General features: G+C 34.6%; 1 long non-coding RNA gene across 1 annotated transcript; it reads left to right on the forward strand.

Annotated features, from left to right (window-relative positions):
* Positions 1,154-2,720, forward strand: LOC108662253. Its single transcript, XR_001928073.1, has 2 exons — positions 1,154-1,687; positions 2,509-2,720. It is a non-coding gene; the product is annotated as an uncharacterized LOC108662253 (long non-coding RNA).

The raw sequence follows: 9,134 nt of genomic DNA on the forward strand, positions 1-9,134 counted from the left end.
CCTTTGCCCCAGTGGCTATGAAGTTGCAAGCCCGAGAGTTGTTGAGGCCTTGTAGAATGGCTGCGTCCCGATGCTGATTTCAAAAGGGTACATGCCGTCATTCAGTTATGTTTTGAATTGGAAGATGTTCTCTGTGACAATTTCCCGGGAAGACATTCCAAATCTGAAGAAACTCTTGATGAGTATACCACAAAGGCAATATATAAGAATGCAGAAGAGAGTTGTTCAAGTTAGAAGGCATTTTCAGTTGAATTCTCCGGCGAAGAGGTTTGATGTTTTCCATATGATCCTTCATTCAATTTGGTTAAGAAGATTAAACAGTAAAGTACTCATTAATGATATTGGAGAGATTTCCGATTGATGAATCAATTGGCCATTCCGTCTTTGTGAAGAGATGTCCGCTAAGTCAGCTGTTAGGGAGTGGGTTACATAATTCAGGAACACTCTCTAGTCATTCGATGAGGCAGTTAAGCACGATTGCACTGGATCATTGGAGCTTGAGCTTTCTATTTATATGCTGTATTTTTGAGGTCAAGATGTGAAGGTGCATATGTAATTTGTCATTCACGGTTACAAAGATATTTTAGCTTGGAATCAAGCCTGTTTTAGCCAGTCTATTTTAGCCAATTACTTCTTGTTTTGGGACTGCCCAGCTTTCCCTGATTCTTTAGAAAATGAATAAGAATTCAATTATCACCCCCCACCAAATTAATTTATGCAAGAACGCCTTTGTTGCTTTTATTTCTGAATTACCATTTTAAATAATTCTTGTTGATTATAGATAGCGACTATAATAATAAATTAATATAGTTACAAGGTTTATCTCATGTAGAGGTAAGAATTTAAATTTTGTTGAATCACTTTCATTAAAAGATAATTTACTTTTTTTAGAATTCTTTATTCAATAGATTTCTAAATGTAACCCTATAAAACATTATTATTGTTTAATTAAAAAAAATGGCAAGTATTTATGTGCAACCAAGGAGCAAATACTACTAGCTAGAAACAAATGAAACAGAGTACTGGAATAAAAGGAATAAAAGATAAGCACTAACAGCCACAGTTTTGAGAGTCTGAATATGACCTTGGTGGTACACTACTATATAATAACCATCCGTTTCAAAGCTGTAAAATGAGTATATGAACTGGAAATTTGGCTAAGAGGAAAGCAGATAAATAATGAAGCAGGGAAAACAAAGGTTGGCCTGCTTGGGGGTGCAACCATTTGTTTTCGTCCGTTTCCTAAAAACCCAACTCTTATTTTTTGTGTTGGTTGCAAACATGCCTCCATTATTTCACATAAAGATTCTGAGATAACTCCTTGAGAAGGAGAGATGGGTGAAGGATTCAAGAATTGGTTTGCCAAAACTTCATCATCATTAAAGGTTATTCTGTTTGCAGTGCTTTTGATTCTGGTGTCAGGTTCTGCTCCCCTTTTTGTTCAAAGACGCTCCAACTTGGCTTTAATTTATGTTGTCCCTACTTCATCTTCTTCAAACACTAATTTAGATGCAGTACAGAGGCCAAGTTACATGCAAAAGAAAGTGATAGTCCAGTAGATTTGCATTCAGAGGTGGTAGTGTTGGTGGATGATCACAGCAGGAAAGAAGCTTTGTCAGATGAGGCTGCCCTTAGCAAGTCTGTTTCTCCAACAATTGATGCTCGGTCCTTGCAAGTTCAGCAGTTTGTAAGAGCTTTGTTTCTCTCTCATGGACAGTTTCTTACCTTCTCTGGCGCTTATGTCTTTATCAATTGCTTTAGTATGATGGCTTAGAAGTTAGAACCACATCTCTTTAATTTGTGTCATTTACCACATTTTTAGCTTAATTTTGTTGATTCTGATAAGCACTTAAGAATTTAGGTCCATGACTTCCTGTCATTTCCCTTTGCTTTATTTGAAGTTAGTGATTTCTTTGTTGCCTCGTTGATTGAGTTTGTTCTCCCAAATCACGGAAAATAATGCCTGTCAAAAATTATATACTTGATTTTAAATTTCTTTGATTCATCACGAAATTTTTATTAAATTTTTATATTCTGATCACTCAAACTCTCATTACTCTATGAAGCATTATTGATGCAATAGGTATTTAATCATCTAGTTTAAAAGGATAATTGCTGATAACCATCATTGTCCACTCCCAATTATTATCTACAATATCATTAATTCTTATACAAATAGGGTGCCATTATTAATATTTTAACATTCTTTTTTTTTTATTGGAAAAAGTTTAAAAATAGCAAAGTTAGATGGTTCAATCATTAAACTATATGAACATCAAGAAAGAAAAAACGTTGACAACATATCCTTTATTCATCCTTACTTGATTATTCCTTGGGCATGCAAATCATATGAGTAACACTAGCCCTTAAGTAATTAGTGTAAGAAATTTTAGGCGAATTGTGCGTAGGGTGTGGATTTTTTCAATATTTCACTTGATGTCAATGCAATGCTTCCCTTCCTAAATTATATGGTTTGCTTAGTGACTTTAATTATGATTAATTCAACAGAGCGGCAGAAATGAAGACAACCCAAACATGTCAATAAGCGAAAACTTCAGCTCCACCACACCCTTCAAAGAAAATGAATCGATTGATCCTCCTTTGAAGCACAGAAGACGAAGAGTCTACACTAAATTGGATAGGCTGGAAGATGGTCTACGAAAAGCACGAGCTGCCATTAAAGAAGCTATGAATTGGAGTCAATTACACGATCCTGATTACATCCCCAGTGGCCCTGTTGGAAAATTACGAAATTGTCTCTAAAGAATTACCCAAGATCTAACCCAATCAATAGAATTAAGAAAGAAAGAAATCAAACACACCCACAAGAACATAAGAATTTACGTGGTTCGGTCTTTTGATGACCTACGTCCACGAGCACAGTAACAGAAAAAAATCCACTAAGAGGAAAAATCAGGAGATTACAAGAACAGTCTCAAACTCATAACCCTTATCCCACGTACACCTAAATCACTCTCTCTAAATCTAGGTGATTATTATTCTTTAACCCATAGGGTCCTTTTATAGTGCCAAATACAATAACCTTATCCTAATATAATTAGGAATCTTATCCTAATAGAATTATGAATTGTTATTCTAGTCTAACTAAATTTAAAGACTATTTCATAAGGTATACTAATTTAATTAGAATTAAACAATCCTAATTAAATCATAATTCAAGACTATCCTAACAAATCTCCACCTTAGGCTTGAATTCACCAAGCTCCACCTTACGAACCAATCTCTGTCGACACCGTCACTGCCCCAAAGGGCCTCAAGCACTAAGAACACCAATCAAGTCCAAGCAATGCTTGAACTTTATCCCAGAAACTGACTTAGTTAACATATCTACCGGATTTTCTTCTGTAGCTATTTTCTTTACTACAATGTCACCTTTAGAAATAATCTCTCGAACGAAGTTACACTTGACTTGGATGTGTTTGGTTCTTTCATGAAACATCTTATTTTTAGTCAAATGTATAGCACTTTGACTATCACAAAACATAATTGTATATGCTTGTCCAAAACCAAGATCACTAACCAAGCCTTTAAGCCACAAAGCCTCTTTCATTGCCTCGGTCACAGCCATATATTCAGCTTCAGTTGTAGACAAAGTAACGATTGATTGAAGAATTGCTTTCCAACTGATTGCAGACCCTGAGAGAGTGAACACATACCCCGTTTGAGATCTTATACTGTCTAGATCACCAACAAAATCTGAATCGGAGAAGCCAACCACATTACAACTAATGTTTGCACCTCCTTCACACACTAAGCCAACTTCAATAGTAACTTTAGGTGTTTTCACAAGCTCCCATGTTTGATCCCAGTGTAGAGACTCAATCTTCTTAGAAGACTCGGCATATGTAATTTCCTCATGATAAAAGTAAGGCTCATCAATCTCTACTTCCTCAAATAAAACATAAGAATCAGAATCACCATCAATACAAGTAATGCTTCGTTGAGATACCAATTCTTGTACCTCTTGCAATTCTTTCTAGATTTCACTATCATCCCACACTGTCACAAGAGTATTGATTTCAAGCTCCACCTACTTGCCAACTTCTTGGTCTGATGTGTTTGCAATTCTAGACTTTATCCCACAAAGTAATGCAAACTTGTCAAAGGTAACATCCCGACTCACCATAAACTTGGGAAACTTACAATCAGTACACCACAACCGATAACCCTTCACCCCATATGCATAGCCTAGGAATATGCACTTCGTTGCCCTCAACTCAAGTTTACCATCTATCACGATCCATAACTCCCCATCGGGCCCGTGACAACTGTCGCGAGGCCTCGACAGACATTCTTCACCCCAAATACCGATCGAAACCCCACAAGGCTCTCGTATCAGCTTTCACACTTCCCCGATGAGCAATAGTTATCAAATATCAAAATTTAAGGGATTACAAATCATTTCCAAATTAGAACATAACATTTTGTTTTCTAGCTCACAAGGGCATTTTCGTCATTTCAATTTTTTTTTTGAAAATCTCAAAACTTGCTAAAAATGTAGTAGGTAAGCAGAAAATATATATTTAATGATTTAAAAACAAATTAAGTATCTAAACCATTCATTTGAAGTGAAAATTTGACCATTTGAATATAATAAAAATATTCAATAAAATAAACTATTTTCTTGTAAAATAATTTTCATAAAACTATCGGTACATAATTCTTATAGCGTAAAAGTTAATTATATTCATATATACTATAAAGCAAATAACCAAAGCATAAAATTTCTTTTACAGTGACACGTGGGCCCACCTCTAATCAAAATGCATCGAAAGCTGGAAACCTACAGCTTTTACTGATTCAAGTCCAAATGAAAGTCCTTATCAAAATCAGCTAACTATAAAATTCCCCGAGCCTGAAATGTGAGGAAATGAGGGTGGTGAGATTATAAAATCCCAGTGAGTAAACAGATACCATCTAAACTATCTAAAGTCGAGTAAATGGAGACAATTAAAATAAATCATCATACTATAATTTCATTACCTTTCAACACATTTCAACCAAATAAAATCAATCCATAAAAATCGAGTAATCAACTTGGCTTATGAAGTTCTTAAAACTTTGGCTCGTACCAAAACTCATACTCGGTGATACCTTGCGCAGGGCATCCAACCGAGTCCGTCAATGTTGTTAAAATTTTTGTATACACTTAAAATATATTTTTAGTTTGAGAAAAATACAGTCGTTCCTTGGTGTTGGCTGAGTTCCCCTTCACATGATGGTTTGGCGTGAAGTGAACCCTAAGCTTTACCCCAAGAGATACCCTACTCGTCTCTCCGTTCGAGGTAAGAATATAATAGAGTTTACCGTGCTCCTCTAATAGGCTGGTCCACGAAACCTCATCTGCAGTGAATAATTAATATATAATCCACCAATCAATAAAATTCATTCTAGCATGACATGGTAATTTATCGCAGCCTAGCCTCTCAAGGCTGAATACTCAGTACAAATAATTCTAACACCAAAATCAGTTTAGCCATTCATGCTCATATATTGTCATAAGCCATTCAATTTAAAACCATAAATTTACAACACAAGCAGGCAGTCTTCAATTACTCTATTTTCAAAACCAGTATTCGATTTTTTCAGAAAATTTATAAAATCATTTTATAAAATTGTAATTTCTCTTAAAACATAACAATTTACCATTTGAACCCATTTTCCATAAAATCACACAATTGTATAAAACTACTCTAGATAATTAAGACGATAATAAGTTCACTCACTGTTCTAAGAGTATATGTACTCATAATCCCAGTCTCCAAGCATAATTTCTGTACTTTTACAAGTGTACTTTGCTCACCACCTATCCACAATGTACAATACATAATTGATCACATCAATGCTTGACCATTATAAAATCAATTCAAGCTCGGTATATATGCATGATATGATATACAACTTATCAGACTACCGTTTACATGCGGTGCTAACCTAATTTGGCCTATTATCTCCAAATCAATTCTTCTCACTTTCTACACTCCAATTATACCTAAATTACCTTAATGACTGTGAATGAGATTCAATTTATCAGTCTCGATAGTAAATTACGAAAATACCCCTAGTGGGTAAAAATTCGTATTCTTGCTCTAAAAATTTCCATTATTTTTCTAGGCTCATAATTCATCATTTCTTAACCAATTCTCCTAGAATGAAAATCAAATTCATCCTCACCCAACACATGGTAAATTCGGCCATTAAGGGTTGTGGGAGAAAATAAATTCTTTTCTTGTTGTTTTGTTTCTAAATATGCTAAACTAACTTAAAACACTAACATAACTTAAAATCAAATTAATCTAACAATTTTCTCTCTCCTAACCCATTTTTCAGAATTGAATTCATCATAATAACTCAATATTCAACCATGAAAATCAAGAACAAAAGCATAGGTAAGCTAGGTATCAAGGAGAACTAAAGAAATTCTAACTTACCTAGCTTGTTTCCTTGATTTCTTCACTTTTTCTTTGAATTTTTACCTAGGTTTTTTTGTTTTTTCCTTTGTTCTTCCTCTCTTTCTCTCTCTTCCTTGCTTGGTCGGCCATATGAAGAAAATGGGCTGATTTTATGCCTTTTTATAAAGAAACAATAAAATAATAAAGGTATGACACATGGCATTTTTTTATTGGTCCATTTTTAAAATTTTAAAATTTTAATCCTTTTTATCTCCACCACACAATTAGTCAATGGTCAAAATGAGGATAAAGGAAGACCATGTGCTGGAAAAATGTCCTGATGGTGGAAAATTACAATTTTGCCCCAAGGGTGGCAAAATTATCATTTTACCATTTTACTTCAAATTATACCAAAAATTAAAATTTTTCACTTCTAAACCTCAAATCCTACTCCAATAAGTCAAATGGGGCCAAAAAAATCTTTTCTAAAATTTTCATTCTGTCCCCAAGTGGCAAATGACCATTTTACCCCTAGATAGCGAAAATTTCAGTTTGACTCCAAATAGATCCTCGAACTCCGAATCACCATATTAAACCATTCTGGGACTTTAAAATTCTTAATTTCATCATGAATTCTCTATTTGATCTAGTTCGAGGCTTAAATCAGCTTTGTTGTACGTCTAGGTACAATACCGACTTTTTTGTAAATTTTTCGAGACTCTCTTAGCATGCAAACATGCTATCCATCACATGTATGTTATGACAAATATTTTTATAGAGTCGGGCTTGTCATCTTCTCCCCCACTTGGATCAACCATATGATCATTCTTCATAACTGATTTCGACATCAGGCTAAATATTAATACTTTAATATTATTTCATTAATAAAATATTATTTTATTCTAAAAATTTTATCTTGTCTCCTTGGTACCCAAAATACCTTATTATGCCTCACTTGACTTTCAAATCGCCTTTTATCTCACAAATTCTCCTCCGATAAAATTATTATTATTTTATTATTATTTTCTCACTTGCGAAATATTTTATCCTAAACTACTTTTTTCGTCTTTTATCACTTCTAAACATTTTAATTAACCTCAATTTGCATTCGATCAACTTTATTTATCACCATATCAAAGTATGGGGTATTTCACCATCACTCACATGAGCATGAACATGACAACCAAATACTCTCAATATAGAGTAATCAGCGGGCTTACCAGACCAAACTTCCTTGGGAGTCTTAAATTCAATTACAGTTGATGGAGACCGATTTACCAAGTAACAAGCCTTGTTGATAGCTTCTGTCCAAAATACTTTGGTTAGGCCAACATTTGAGAACACGTATTTTGCTCTCTCAAGAAGTGTTTTCTTCATCCATTCTACAATACCGTTTTGATGTGGTGTTTTGACGACAGTGCAATGTCTAACGATTTTTTCATTCTTGTAGAATAGACCAAACTCACCTTTGCAAAATTTCAAACCTTTGTTTGTTCGAAAGCTCTCGATCCTTTTCTTAGTCTGCTTCTCGATCAATACCTTTCAATGCAAAAAGGTGGTTAACACTTCACTTATAGCCTTCAGAAGATACGTCCACACCTTTCTTGAAAAATAATCAATAAAGGTCCACATGTATAATGATCCACCTTTTGATGCCACCGAAGAAGGACCCCATAAATCTGAATGGATGTAGTTTACTGCACTCTTAGTTCGTTGAGTTGTAGTGCTAAATTTCACTATATGTTGCTCACAGAAATCTAGCTTTTCAATCTTTTGACCACACAGCAAACTACGCTTACTCAGTTTTCTAATCCCTCTCTCGCTCATATGACCCAATCACATATGCCATAAATGTGTTACATCATCTTCAGGATCATTAGATGAGACCACAGAAATAGTTTCAATGACCGTGTTTCCCACTAGACAATAAAGGTCATCGGATAACTTGCCGTTCATGATAGTTAAGGCTCATTTAGATACATTCAAGACACCATCTTGGCCACTATATTTGTAGCCATTCTTATCTAACAAACTCAAGGATATTAAATTCTTTTTCATGTTAAGGACATGTTTTACCTCAAGTGTTCTTACCATACCATCAAACATCTTGATTCGAATTATGCCAATCCCAACAACTGAGAGAGAGAAATCATCTCCTAATTGTACAGTGCCCATATCAACAAATTGATAAGTTGTAAACCAATCACGCCTAGGACATATATGAAAGCAACAAGCCGAATCCAAGATCCATGTATCCATCAGGTTACCATTGGTAATTGCAAGAACATTATCAGGTTCCTCAAAAGTATCAAAGTCATTTCCAACCACGTTTGCAGTATTCTCAGACTTATTGATCTTTTCATCATCCTTGAATTTGGTACAGTCTTGACGAAAGTGCCCTTTCTGACCACAATTTCAACAAGTTTTCCCTTTTGCTCTAGATTTACCTTTTCTATCTATACTCTTCTCTCTATCTTTTCCTCTATTTACAACCAAACCTTCTGCTTGATTTTCATTCTGGATACCACCAACTTTCTTCTTCAATTCCTTAGAATTTAAAGATCTCGAAAGTGAGAGTGTCTCGGTCATATAATATAGTATCCACGAAGTTTTCATACGATGGAGGCAAAGAACATAAAAGAATTAGGGCTAGGTCCTCATCCTCAATTTTAACATCGATATTCTTTAAATCAAGAATAACTCTATTAAATTCATCAATGT

The sequence above is a fragment of the Theobroma cacao genome, chromosome 5, assembly GCF_000208745.1.
Source record: "Theobroma cacao cultivar B97-61/B2 chromosome 5, Criollo_cocoa_genome_V2, whole genome shotgun sequence".
Taxonomy (NCBI): Eukaryota; Viridiplantae; Streptophyta; class Magnoliopsida; order Malvales; family Malvaceae; genus Theobroma; species Theobroma cacao.